Raw genomic sequence first — 15,668 nt, 5'->3', positions numbered from 1 at the left:
CATGCGTCCATGACGAGGAAAATCGTATCCTGCAAAGGGGAGCCATTTGAAGGGGCAGTGAGTTCAAGTATCCACCAAGGCACTAGACATCGCGATGTACATGCAGTCGATGGGGAAAGGGTTTTGCAAAGGAATCAAGGGAGATAGCTAGGTAGTTGATCATCATAATGAGGGCAGGGCGCCATATCTTAGGTATCGCGACCAAGTCGAAAGCCTTGATTCTCGCCAAGGCATGAGGCAAAAATGGGGTTAAAAAAAACCTAGTGAGATTTATATTAAGGGGTTCATCTCATTGGGTAAGCATGGTAACCAATGGTTGAGGGGTTCACCATATAAAATCTTATGGTAGACAACTATACTCATCCTCTGTATTAAGCATAGCAAAGTTTAGGAATTATCATTAAGGGAGGTACATAATAAAGACTAAGGTAATCTCCCACAATGCATCAGTTAACTCAACAACTCAAGTTAAACAAAGTGTATATAGTTTGATGTAACTATACCCAGATAAGGTGATCCAGAACACAATCAAAATCACCTCCAGATGAAGTGCTAAAGCAAACATAGCCCGATGAAGTGCAAATCAAGAGTTATGAACCAAAGTAAAAATGCAGAGCCAAAAGGTGTGTGTGTGTGTGTGTGTGTGTGTGTGTGTAGCTATTATAACATAGATAATAAGACATAATTGAACTTTTTACATTCAAAAGACAGTTGGCTTTAGAACAAAGGAGATGATAAGTACAAAACAATTTAGTCTTAGAATTAATTTTGTACAATGATTGTAGGAATGGAGCACCATTCCAATATACATTTTAACAAAAGAACTTCCCAAGCAGTAGGTACATGTGTAATCCAGTGTTGGACAGCTTGCTAGCCAAAAAAAACTTTCCAAGATAAGATAGAGTCCTTACCTGCATCCATCCAAACAAGACAACAAATATGTTAGCCTTGGATGTGTTTTATAGGTATCAATGGACTTTACTAGTTGTTATCCATGTCCACCTTACAAACTTTTTTCTAACTTACGACCTTAGTCCACAGTATTCTTGTCAAAAGTGTTTTTCTACCTCTTTTTTTTTAAACCCAAAGTTTTTAGTAAAATAATATCATTTTGATTAGAAGGCCACCACCCCTTCTAATCCAAGTGTCAGAATCTCCCCTTTTTTTACTTTATATATTTTCATCATTTTTTATTAGTTTTGTGAAAGCTCCACAAAATGAAGTTTTATAAACTATAAAGAGGAGCAACAACCGCCCAATAAGCATGTAGAGGCTGTAGTGTATAACCTACCCTAATAAAGAATAGACCAAGTATTGCAACAACGTGCAATTGGGCATAACACCCCTAAGAGCAAGTGCGCAGTAGGAAAGGAAACCATCACTACCCATGTAAATACCTATAGCCAATCAAATTCAGTGCACAGTAGGGTCAAAAAAGCCCACCCATGTAAGTACGAGTGGTCGTCCAATGTACAAGGCCCATCAAGGTTTCTTATTGATATTGCTACAAACCTTATGATAAAACGACAATATCAAGCAAATCACGAAGCGTTATGCTGCTCAATAAGCCATCCAAGTATGATCGGTTACTCTCGACTGAGCACTGTAATGCTAAGTAAAAAACGGCAGCCAAATCCCTTAAAAGATCTAATGTTTGATGTAGAGAAACCACCCCCAAAAAAATAGTTTATATAGGGATTATATATTGCAACAGTTGGTACCATGTGTCCAAACCATCTTAGAACAGTAATCCCACAGTATAACAACAACCCGAAACACCACGTAGAAGGGTAAACAAGTTGTGCCAAAAATATCAACATCATATACCCTCATCGATCAACCAAGGACCATAACCAGGATTCATTTATGCAGAGCAAAAAATTACATCAAGCAGCACCATATCAAAAACTAGCTACAACGTTATTTACACAGAGAAATAACACCCTTCTTTTAATACAAATATCTGTCTGCAAAAAATATATGCAAGGGCAGAGAAGCCAACATGAGAGACCTGCGTTGCAAGCTCCATATTTCAAAGTAGCACAGCTACTCAGTTTTTACTTAATGTAAGGAGAACAACAACCAAAGCTAAGTGAGGGATAGACATGCGCCCTCACCTCTTTAAATAGAGGAAGGAGGACGGCCGTCAGGTCGGTGTGATGAGCAGAGCGCCATGAATGGAGAGACCCCCCACAGCTAGCGTGAGGCCACCTAAAGGCAGAATGAGAGAGCTATACAGGGTGCCTTCACGACAAGTAATATTAGGGGCAGTAAACCACCCCGTTTTCTAAAAAACCACCTTGTCCCCTAGAAGAGTTAATACTCACGGTGGACTCCTAGTGTGGTGAAGGTAAAGGTGTCCAATTAAGCTAATGATCCTTAGGTAATACAATGTGTGTGTGTGTGTGTGTGTGTGTGTGTGTGTGTGTGTGTGTGTGTGTGTGTGTGTGAGAGAGAGAGAGAGAGAGAGAGAGAAAGAGAGACGGAGAGAGAGGTTTATCTAGTTTGTGGATGCTTGGTATGCACACACAAAAAAAGTGTTTGGTATGATCTTGTTGTGCCAACAAGACAGATCCAAAACGCTCGACAAATCTGGATACCAAAGAGCCAGCTCGGCCAAAAATAGGTATGGATAAAGAAGATGAGGATGCATCATCAATGAAACACCTAGTAATCACAAAGAAGTGGGTCCCAAAGGAAACCAACAAAACTATTGTCACCGCACCGCCACTTGAATTCTTTCAATTCCTCCTATGGTTACAATACAGTTAGAAGAGAGCAAGTTTCTCATTTCACCATTGCGTGCTACACAAGGCTTATGGATTAGGAGATAAAGTGAATGCACAAGGAAAAGCTCGAAATCAAAATAACCAAAGGAAACCAAAGAGGAAGTCCAAATCTCAAACAAGTAAGCTAAAACCTTTGAGACAAAGTGGATTTTACAAACGTGTATGGGTTCCAAAAAAGTTGATTCAAGCACAAAGAGGTCATCAGTCTATTTGGATTCCGAAACAGTTCAAGTATCAACTCCCAAAGTCTGAATCCCATCCCCAACCAAGAGTACAAGGGCTAAAGCAAAGACCACTGCTAACTCACGCAAAGACAAGGTGGATCCCAAAGAAGTCTCTTCAAACACAAACGAAGCAGGGACAAGTATGGGTTCCCAAACGAGCTTCCTCAACGAAACAGCCAATAATCACAAAGAAGTGGGTCCCAAGGAAGCCAATAAAACTATTGTCACCACACCTCCGCTTGAATTCTTTCAATTCCTCCCATGGTTACACAACAATTAGAAGAGAGAACGTCGCTCACTTCACCATTGCATGCTGCACAAGCCTATGGACCAGGAGATAAAGTGAATGCACAGGAAAAGCTCAGAATCAAAATAACCAGAGGCAACCAAAGAGGAAGTCCAAATCTCAAACAAGTAAGCTAAAACCTTTGAGACAAAGTGGATTTTAGTAACGTGTATAGGTTCCAAAGAATGTGATCCAAGCATAGAAAAATCAAGCATACATTTGGATCCCCAAACAAGCCAACCCTACAACTCATTCATGCAGACCCATTCCAAAGAAGACAGAGCTATCAAGGTCATCACAGTGGACTTCAAAAATTATAACAAAGCACATTTTGATACCCAAGAAGTTGGTTAGAGCATGGGCTAATCAAGCATACATATGAATACTAAAGGTCAATCCAGAACCCACTGTTGAGGAAAAATGCCAAATACTGAAACCAACAACAAGGCTAAAATGGATCCCAAAGAAGCATCAAACAGATAAATAAGCCTTCAAAAAATCTCTACAACCTTCAATCAAGCAAACGGCAGAGCAGCTTCAAAGGCCATCACATTGCTTAGAATAGGAAGCCTCGCCAGCAAATGCCAATAAGCAACTTGCTTATATCCACATTTTGCACAACATAATTTTTTCCATGCATTGATTGTGTATGCATAATAGGGCTGCATTACAAGGCCTGTATTGGCACAATCTTAAATTTCCCAAGCACAACACATACCCTTGATGATACCCTCTCGTCCAAGAGGACTCCAAATAGGAGGGGGGGGGAGGCTTTCTAAATGCGGACCTAATATTATGAATATTAGAGGACAACGTTTTGTGAGATGCATTGAATTTTTGCGTTTGATTGTGATAATTTTTTGACAAAATTCGGAGTATATGCCCTCGTAATAGTGTTACAGAAGAGTACGGGGACAAAAGCTATATATGAGCCCGTAGGGACATGTGTACAATGTACATAGCGTTTAGAATTCTATTTGAATGATTTTTCTTTTTTTTTGAGTTGATTTTTTATTTTATTTAGTTATTTTTTGAGTTTTTTTGAGAAAAACATAAAAAAATAATCCATAATCCAGACGAAAAAAAGACTGAAGAGATGCATGAGCAATACAAAGAGGAGGGACAAGAAAATGACAAAACTTCACGAGATATGACTCAAAAGCCATATGCACAAAGCTACAATGTTAGAGGTAAGAAAAGAATGCTAATCAGTCTTCAACAAAAATATGAGGCCAAAAATGACTAAGAATGGTCATAAAATCCAAGATGGCCTACAAGGACAAAGAAAGTTTGTGATGCGGCTAAAGAAAAGCACCCATCAAGTGTAAAGTTTCCTATCAGAGACTTCACGCGACTACAAGGCCGTATATAGGAAGTTAATCTTTATACTTTAAATATTCTATCTTGTATGTGACTTAATGAAGCCTAACAAACAAAAGGGACTAACAGTACTGACCAAAAAAGGGGGGCGGGGGGGGGGGGCAAAAATGACAATTTAGTCATCTATTGCTATAAATGTCTATAGGAACAACCAAGGGTCAAGCCATATTTTGATCATCAGTATTGTTCTACATGTTTAGAGGATGCACAAGGTATAATTCAGTTCAAGTTTGGCAGCCAGAAGGTGCCAGAGATTCCCATCAGTCATTTTTAAGACTGAAACCCAAATACGAGTCCAAATCAAGGCAAACTTTGTCAATAGGCTATGAATAGAGATCCAAGCTAAGGGTAAAGAAAAAGGGGGAAAAAATTTAAATTTTTTTATGAAAAAGGATAAAAGTCTAACCCCTAGCCAAAGATGCAATTTTTCAACTCTGAAGCCATGATAGCCAACTACATACCATGTACATCATGTATATTAGTTTTGTAGACAAATGGACAATGATAGCTCATAGATGGTTCTCTATCACGAATGATGTCGGCTTTCGGGAATTAACTGGGGTTTGACAGGCTTTAATTAAGTCATGTATCAAGTAAAAGCACTATAATGATTTACACAACACACAAAAGCTAACAGTGGCAAATGCAACTTTGATCATCTTGATGCAGGAACAAAGAAGTCCCCGATGAAGAAGAGCGGACACAAAAGGTGAACAATTGAAGACTTAGAGCCTGAAGTCATTCCTGAAGCATTGGACATCATAAGAGATTCTAGTAAGGTATTTATAGAGGCATCCAAAAGACAATGTACAAGCAGTGGACAAAAATGACAACTTGACATGACAATCAGGTCATGTCAAGGACGACATGAATTCAGAGGGGGGGAGTGTTGACCCACGGGTCAACAGTACGGCATAACTCAAATTTCATACCAAAGGCTTATTTTTTGAGAGTTATTAAATGATATGGATTATAAGTTTAAAAATCATTTATAATGAGTAGCTATTCTAGTTGCAGAAGCGTGCTGCAATGGCACTTCCATATTGTAAATACAAAGCCCTTTGACCCATTGAACTCTGTTTTTGGTTTAACCTATGGTAGCCTTAGTGTATAAGGTACTTAGGTCATTTTGTAAGAAGAACTTGATCTTAATCAGAGTTTTGAGTTGCCGTCAACTGTGTGTGAGAGAGGAGGGTCTTGATTTCATCTCAGCTAGGGTAACCACAGTAGCGCTATACTAGAGTTGCTTCTAAATGGGAGCACTTGAGAGCTATTTTTTGGGGATAGACAGTCCCCTACATAGGGTCATCTTTTTACTACTGAGAGTAGAGTCAAAGGTATCAAGGTTTTCCACCTTGACTTTGATTGTGGCATTCGGTGGAGGTCATATACGGAGAGCTTGAAAGCGGCATTTGCAAATCAAGAAATTGGAAAAATGGCATGCTTTGTTATTCATGACCATGAGTATATTTACAAACATAGTGGCTGCAAACACACACGACAACATATGGAGATGCAAGGCAGTGGTCATTATGGGATGCTTTTAGATGGAGGTCATTATTAAGTGGAAGTAGGCTCGTGCGTAATTGATGGTAGAAGGTTGGCATTGCAGAGCCACAATGAAGATCTTTGCCATGCAATTGAGATGAAGTCCCACAAGGGGCTTGATGGGCCAACATTGACACTCACATCCATGGATGTATCATAATTGCTAATATTGACTAGTTAGTGAGTCCATGGAAGGCCCTCATTGCTACTAGAATCCTCAAAGCAGTGTCAAAATAGTGGATGTGCCAAAAGGATGGTTGAACCATAGTAGCATGCTGAATCATTGTCACACAAAAAGATACTCATGCATGGTAAAACAAGCATATGCTCATACATTTATAGAATGTAGTTGAAAGGTAGAGGAGGTTTGTGAATGGAGACATACCTTATGTCATTGAGGTTAATTTTGGTTGGCTCCTTCATGCATTATCAAATGGAAATATCTCTTCCTAGATCCAGTCCCATCCCACATTTCTGTACCACCCACATTGCAGATGGGTAGTTCTAGCCATTGACCAACATTGGTTCTTCTACTTTCAATTTTACCACTACCTTCAAGATTATAGGCACTAGTAAGAGCAAGCTTGATACCCATCCTTGAGAAAAGCTTTATCGCTTCATCAACATCTAGTTCTCCCCTGTCATCAATTATTATATCTTTAACACATCCATAGTGGCAAAGCACATATTCCAAGAGAAACTTGCATACCCCTTCAATGTTGTTTGTTCTCGAAGCACGAACTTCTACTTGGTTGGACAAGTCCTCTCTTGCAAGCACAATGTAACGCATTTTTGCCACATACTCAAAGGCAAAGTAACAAGATCTACTACCCATTTGTAGTGAATAGCCAATGGGTAGGTAGGATAAAACCCATCACAATGCCTTACATATGAATACATTTGACAAGTAACACAAGTTTCCACAATTTGGTTGGAAAAAAGTCCTCTCTTGCAGGCACAATGTAACGCATTTTCCACATACCCAAAGGCATAATAACAAGATCCATTTGTAATGCATAGCCAATGGTTAGGTAGGGTGCAACCCATCACGATGCCTTACATTTGAATACATCTGACAAGTAACACAAGTTTGCACAAATTGGGATACATCGTTATACATACCTTTCCACCAATACCTTTCTTTCAATTTGACAAAGGTAGCCCATACACCTTGATCTCCAGCCCATAGACTCTCATGGAACTCCTTGATAAGCTTTTGTTGAGTATTACACAAAACTCTTTGTGGTGTGCAATTCCTCTACTTTGAATGCTTCCATAGATAGCCATTCTTTTGAATGTATCCATATGCCTTCCTTCGTATATTTTAAATTCTTGTTCGTACCAATCTTCTTTCTTTTCCAAAGTGCTCAAATACCAATCACCTTCGTACATCTCTTTTGAAAAATACTCAAGTGCATTTTCTAGGCACACATCATCACTTCTTGTATGTGCAAAGGTGTAAACTTTGTACCTACATCATCTCCCTCAATGACCATGTTCTCTTCATCTTCATACCTTGCTCTAGATAGCATATTTGTCATTGCATTATCCTTCCTTGCTACATGTTTGAAATCTAGATTCAAGGACTTTGTGTAAGCTATCCATCGTAGCATTGCAATGTTAAGGGTTGAGGAATTTGTAATCATTCCAAGAAGAGTCAAGCAATCAGTTTCTACTACCATAGATGTTCCTATCAAGTACTCCTTGTTGCATCTCAATATCGTGACTACTCCCCACAATTCTCTTTCTACATGTGCATAGTCTTGTTGGCAAGAACTTAGAACCTTAGCCCCAAATCTCACCACATACCTATTTCCTTTTTTGTCATCTTGTCCAATTGCCCATCCAATCCCTGTAGGGCTTGTATCTACTGTCACACCCACATGTCTTCCACATGTGTAGTCTACCTTCCTCAACGTTGGTGATGAAAGATGTAGATTCTCTAACTTTCTCATGGCTTTTGTATGCTTTTCTTCCCGTTGGAGCTTTATATTCTTTCTCATCAACCAATAAAGACGATTTGCATGTGCATAATGTGGTATCAATATGAGATAGAAGACACATGCACCCGAAAATCTTCGAACTTCACTTATAGTTGTACATGTTTCTTTCATTTTTTGGATTTCATTCACCTTTTGTGGACATGGCCTTCCACCATACGAACCGCACATATGCCCCACAATAAGCACTTCTTTGACTCCAAATATTGACTTTCTCCCTGATAGGGTAATATCAACTTCTTCCAATCTAGATAGGATTTTCTCACAATTTGCTATATGGTCTATACCAAACCTACAACACCCCCCTGAATCTATAGCTTGAGTAGAGGTCTCCCATTGAGTAGATTGCCCTCTCCTACAAATGCCTTATTAAAGTTTGTGGTGAGTTTGGTGGAGAGTGAAGGAGAGAAAGGGGCATAAAACCAACATGCAATGTACTAGTGTATGGCCTGGAAATTGCAGTTTGCTTCCAACAATCGGGGAAATTTCTATTAGTTTTAGATCAAGGTGCATATCAACGATGGAGTATGCGATCGAGTTGTAACAAGGTTATCAGAGATCATAAATTTGGAAGCTTTGTTATTTGCGAGCATAAAAAATCTGCGTCGTGTTCTTATTTTCTACTGCTATTAGCTATAAATTTGACTTTAATCCTCAATTATCTCTTGTTATTAATCATTAATATTTAGCATACGATCTTATTAACACTAAAATCACCCCTAACTGTACTGATTTCCCTTGGTTTGAGCCTATGTCGATGTCTCGTATACAGCCAGAAGCCCGGGGCTTTCCCGATCAACCTTGAAGAATCACGCACTCTGACAAATTTGGTGAACTTGTTTGGGGTAGAGAGTCACCCATTTCAACAAGTTAAGAGAAAGAGATGCAGTTGATTATGGGGCTAATGGTTTCTATTTTGCAGCACCATTATTCAAATCAAGTGCAAAATACGAACCAAAATTCGGATACTGGTTCAAAAATCAAGAACTGAGAATTGCACTAGTCTGCAAAAAGTGCATTGGGTGGATTTCAAGAGCAAAATAACACATAAACTTTTCAAGTATCAGAGTCAGCAATGGCAAAGAGGGAACTTAAAGAGGCAGAAAGCTGGAAGCAAGAGATGGTGGAGCAATTAGAACTTGAAAATGCCACCAAACGCTCAGTTTTTTATCAGCAAAGCATTTTGATGGTCATGATCTAGTAGGTTACTTGGAGTGCTATGAAGAGGAACTAAAGTTGCATGGGGTGCCAAAAGAGGACAAGATTCTAAAGTTTGACAGGTTTGTGATCCCGGATTTTATAGAGCTATTCTAGGAGCTTCAACATCAAAATTTGCATAGTTGGAGTAAGTTTAAAGCTACTTACATCCGAGAATGATGGGATCCAAACATGTATGAAGATTGTGTTACTATGCCTATCTATGTAGAGGTTGCAAGCAGATTCAGGCTAAGCTTGAAACTGTTATCGATGAGTGCTTGCTTGAGGATGATAGGCTATTACAGGATAAGGATGATGAAGAAGTTGTTTGAGCAGTCTATGCAAAGCTTGGAATTGCAAATTCCATGCTAATGGTTGAATGAAGCTGAAGACATACAAGATCAAGAAAGACATGAGGGTTCACAGGTTGTGGATGTACATGAGCATCTACAGGACTTGGGTGTACCTGATTTGCACGGTATTTATGTGCAAGAGAACGTGTTTAAAGATCTGTAAAGTGATGATTTAGAGGGGGTGCAAACTCCTTCTTTATCAAGATTATGCAATGCAGAGGTCACAGTGTGGTAGATTGATCCTGAATTTGATGATGCCTATTCAGAGGGGGTGCAAGATGAAGTGTAATCTCTTGGTGTTGCATATGATTGGGTTCATTGTGCTGATGATATGGATAGGCCGGTGGATGCTATTTTCCATAAGCATGCTGCAATATAAGTTCAAAGATATTTGGATGAGGAAGAGAAAGTTCAAGATCAGACTTTAGATGGTATGGCTAGTAGTTTGCATGCCATATGTGAAAAGCGTAGTTTGTAGCCTGAGATGTGCAAGAGAACGTGTTTAAAGATCTGTAAAGTGATGATTTAGAGGGGTGCAAACTCCTTCTTTATCAAGATTATGCGATGCAGAGGTCACACTGTGGTAGATTGATCCTGAATTTGATGACGCCTATTCAGAGGGGGTGCAAGATGAAGTGCAATCTCTTGGTGTTGCATATGATTGGGTTCATTGTGATGATGATATGGATAGACCGGTGGATGCTATTTTCCATAAGCATGCCGCAATATAAGTTCAAAGATATTTGGATGAGAAGATAAAGTTCAAGATCAGACTTTAGCAGGTATGGCTAGTAGTTTGCATGCCATATGTGAAAAGCGTAGTTTGTAGCCTGAGATGTGCAAGGTAGAGAATTCTTCTAAAGCGGTGGACCCAGAGCTCATGTTTTTATTGGATGAAGCTTTGGAAGGATTCTCAGTTACCGATGCAAAGGGTACCAAGAAATCTGGTTTGATGCATAAGCAAGTTTATCCAGATACGGTTGATGATGACCTTATGCAATTGTTGGATGAGACTCTACTATATTTTTGGCATATACAAACTAGGGAAAAGAAAATTAATGCATTTTGGGACCCCAATGAAGAGGGTTTTGTTGGAGACTTGATGTATCCAGGTATGCAATACCAGAAGTCTAATGCTAGAGGGGGTGAAGCTGCTTTACCAATGCTCCTACCCATGATTAATGATCAACAATTGGTTGAGCCAGTTGCAAAAGGGATATGGCAGTACCTAGTGATACCTGATGCTATATGGGATTTGATGTTTCCCTATGATGTAGGGATTTTTTGATAGCTTTTGATACAAGAGGAGACAATAATATGCATGGTCCAAGGCAATTGATCGATATGCCATTTGTTCCCGGAGGAGATGGATATGTGTGTGATCTAGGGCGAGTGACTTATATTCCATATGATCCAAGTGGGGTTCATGATGGTTTATGGGTTAATACATGCTTATGTTCTACTGTGGGGAAATTCTTGTGTTTTCCCTATGATCCCGGAGGAAGGGAATGCTCTCATGATGCCGCAAATTGACAGATTGTGGATGGTATGCTTGAGTGGGGTAGTGGTTATCTATTTACACATTTTTGCTTACAATTTTGAATAATTGGCACATACAAGAGGATGTGCATGTTTAAAGGGCCGCTTTGCGGGCATGGGATGAAAGATGAGTATTTGCATGCATTTTCAAATTTTTCCAAACTTATGATTTATGTCAGGATCTGATAGGATAGCAGGATGACTAGAATGTATGCTAAATGTGGGTTTTGAGGCCATCAAATGAGGTTGTTGCCTGAAGGCCGAGATGTAGTGATGCTTCCAAAATGCAATTTAATAGGCCACAGTTGTAGTGCTCGACATGATATCCATGCATGTCTTTATGGCTCGTCCATCAGAGTCCAAACGAGAAAGATATGGGCAGTACAAGAATTTTTGAAGGTCGGTTTTGCTATGTCTGGACCTATCTTGGGATGGGTGTTGGGAAAGTTGAATCATGTCTAATAGGGGGTCTGATTGCTAGTTCTCGGAAAGGGATACAACACGTGTTTTAATGTGCTCAAATCGGGTATTCGGTGCTCAACTTATGGCTAGTTCAGTTCTCTCCTAAGTTTCAGGCAGTGATGATCAGGGTAAACTAAAGCGGATGTAACTAAAGTTATGCTTGGCACTAATATTGTCGATATCTGGGCCAAATACGGTACTTGGAAATGCCATGGTTGACTTGTGTGCCAAATGCGATGCATTTGTCAAAGCACAAGTTGTGTTTGGCAATGCCTTAGTTGATATGAATGCCAAATGTGGTGCTTTTACAAAATCATATTGCATTTTTTATGAGCCGTGTGTGTGTCAAATGTGCTATTAGGAAATGCCTTGGCGATGTGCATGCCAAATGTGGTGCCTTGCTTGATGTGTATGCCCAATGTGGTGCCCTTTGAGAGCCACCAGCTCTAAAATGGACAAGGACCGCCCATGGGATGTCCGCCCATTGAGCCAATACGGCACACAATGTGAAGGAGAAAAGAAAAACCAAAGAGGTTAATGGCATCCAGCGAGCAGAGAGTGCAGAGGAGAGGGAAAGAACTTGGACTCGGCAGTAGAGTGAGCGATTGAGCTTGTAGATGAAGTGCAAGTTGCTCGCAACAGCCTGGCGCCCCTGTTCAATACCGCTCCCAACAATTTTGGTGTTGGTCTGAACTCGGCTTGCCACATCATCAGAGGTTGTGCCCACGTGAATACTAGTGCTAGCGCTAGTGGTAGGAAGAGGAGGGGGAAATTTTGACATAATTATGCATGAAAAAGGGAGGGGAAGCTTATAGATAGGAGATAAGTTCATTTCTCGAGGGCTCCCTCAAAGATGAGAAATTGAAAGCCATAACCGTGAGCTTAAAGCTCTCTATCTCTCTCCCTTGTGCTCAAGTCATGGAGATATCTCTCTCCCTTATACTAAGAGCTCTTATATCTCTCTTTTGCCATTATTATTGATCACATGTATTCTCAATCTCTCTCTTGTTCTCAAGCCTTAAGCTCCCTAGCTTGAGCATCATAAGCCATATTTAATTAGCTGCTCTCACACCCTCAAGGGAAATCTTCCCTATGCTTAAAGAGTTTAGTGTTCTTACTCTCTCTCGAGCTAACACCAAAGAGAGAGAGAGAGAGAGAGAGAGTAAGGAGCAGAAGATGGGAAATTTTGGAAGAATTTAAAGGGAGGAGAAAACTGAAGACTCTGGCTCACGAGCTCTTTCTTGACGGCATTGAAAACAAGAAGAGGAAAGTCATCTTGACCGCAAAGAAGCGGGATAGGAGGATACAGAGAATAATGAAGATTATGAAGGGCAACAAAAGGGGATTAATGAGCAAGACTGTAAGAAGTGGGGAAGATTAAGGAAGATAAAAGGATAAGTTTTATAGCCATTTTCATGGGAATCTAGATCAAGAGCAGGAGAACCGTACAAGGTGGGAATTGTGCCTGGCAATTGCAGTTTGCTTCAAACAATCGATGTTGGAATTAGGGTTGCAGAGAAACACACACAGCTTGGAGAAGACGAAGGAAGCTCAAGGCACACAATAGAGAGTGTGTTATTTAGTGTGCAATGGAAAGATAGATAGCCCTAGAGTAATGGGCGTATATACAATGCACGGGGGAAAAAACCTCCTAAAGAGGGAAAAAATGCCCCAGCGGTCCTAGTGTGTTCACACACATCACTACCACATGTATATGGTAACAAATCCCCCCTGGAGTGATGCGGTGACCGAGAGCTGGCACATGAGTAAAGGGAAGTGCCATGCCCTGAGGACAGGATCAGTCCACAAAGGGGAGTAAGCCCAAAGCTTTGCGGAAAGCTTCAAGCTTCTCACGAGACAATGCCTTTGTGAAAAGATCTGCAAGGTTGTCCTGTGTTGGCACATAAGCCAAGCTGATCTCTCCTGCTGAGAGCCTCTCCCTGACATAGTGGTAATGCACCTCAATGTGCTTTGTGCGAGCATGAAAAACTGGGTTCCTCGCAACTGCCAATGCGCTCTGATTGTTAGTGTAGATAGTGTTGGCAGTGTCCTGTCCAACACCCAAATCAGCCATAAGGCATCTAAGCCATACACACTCAACTGTAGCTGTGAAGACTGCCATGTACTCAGCCTCACAACTCGAAGTGGCCACAGTAGGTTGCTTCTTGCTCAACCATGATATACATGAAATGCCAAGCATGAAACAAAAACCACTTGTGGACACTCGTGTGTCAAAACAACCAGCCCAATCTGAGTCTGAAAAAGCATGCAAGTCTGGCGGCAATGATCCCCCCTTGGGATAAAACAAGCCAAGATGTAAAGTGCCACTAAGGTAGCGGAAAATCCTCTTGACAGCCTGCCAATGCTTAGACCCTGGGCTATACATAAATCTGCTGACCTGTGAGACTGCAAACTGAATATCCGGCCTCGTGTTGCATACATAAATGAGGCAGCCAACAGCAGTTTGGTAAAGAGTGACATCAGCAGGATCACCAGCATCATGTAGACTCAACTTCAAACCTGTTTCCATGGGAGTGGCAATAGGTTTGCAATCCTCAAGTCCAAACTTACATAGCAATGTCTCTATGTAACTTTTCTAACACAAGGCAATACCACCATCACACTGCTTAAACTGTATACCCAAATAATGATGCAACAGCCCCAAATCTTTCATCTTGAAAGTAGCATTCAAATCAGCCTTAAATTAAGCAATATGTCTCTCATTTGTTCCAGTGATCAACAAATCATCAACATAAAGAACCACAATGAGAAGTACATCACCCTCACGCTTTACATACAATGTGCTTTCTGTTGGACTGTTACGAAAGCCTTGTTTGACCAAATGAGTGTCAGCTTTCTCATACCAAGCACAAGGAGATTGCTTCAACCCATACAAAGCCTTGTTACATTTGCACACTTTGTCCTCTTGTCCTTTTATGACAAAACCGCGAGGCTGCGTTACATAAACTTCCTCAAATATGTCACCATTCAAGAAAGCAGTAACAATGTCTGATTGATGTACATCCCAACCAAAATGAGCTGCCAATGCACATAGAAAACGTACAGTATTCATACGACAAGTGGGAGCAAAAGTCTCTTCATAGTCTATGCCTTTTTGCTGTGCATAACCTTTTGCAACAAGTTTATGGCGATCGATCTCACCATCCGGCTTGCGTTTCAACTTGTAAACCCACTTCGTACCAATGGCCTTTTTGCCAGGAGGCAAATCACATAAATGTGTCATTTTCTATAAGTGCATCATATTCTGATTGCATGGCAACCATCCAATTTTCTGAATTTTGTGCTTCATAAAAAGTCAGAGGCTCCTCAACATCATGTAAGCTAGACACAACCAAAGCATAACAATCTGATGCATAAGATGCATGGCGAGAGCCTGAACGAGTACGACTAGACAAAGGTGCATCCAATTTACTATCACGCAAAGTGTGCACCAACCATTTTGGCATACCTCTAGCTTGCTCATTTTCAGCCCTTTCCTCATCAAGTACATCATGTACATCTGCATCAGTAATAGGCTGATCTAAAACATTTTCAGAAACCCCCATAGGCTGTACATTTGCCTCATTGGAACTTACATTCGTATTTCCACCACTGAAAAGAGGCAACAAAGTGTCATAAATGTCCTGTGAGCTTACATTACTGTCTCTAGTACATGACAACAAGGGCTGAACAGAATTTTCCACAAACACTACATCCCGTGAAACCAGAATACGTTTTTTTTTGCGGATGATACAACTTGTAACCTTTGCTTTCAGCACTATAACCAACAAAAATACATTTGACAGCCTTATCATCCAATTTTCTGCGTTGCACTTGTGGCACCAAAGCATATGCCAAACAGCCAAAAACACGCATGTGCTCAATAGAAG

This window comes from Adiantum capillus-veneris, chromosome 1, assembly GCF_014529385.1.
Source record: "Adiantum capillus-veneris isolate H3 chromosome 1, ASM1452938v2, whole genome shotgun sequence".
Classification (NCBI taxonomy): Eukaryota; Viridiplantae; Streptophyta; class Polypodiopsida; order Polypodiales; family Pteridaceae; genus Adiantum; species Adiantum capillus-veneris.
The sequence above is the reverse complement of the archived record's forward strand: the minus strand, read 5'-3'. Positions refer to the sequence as shown.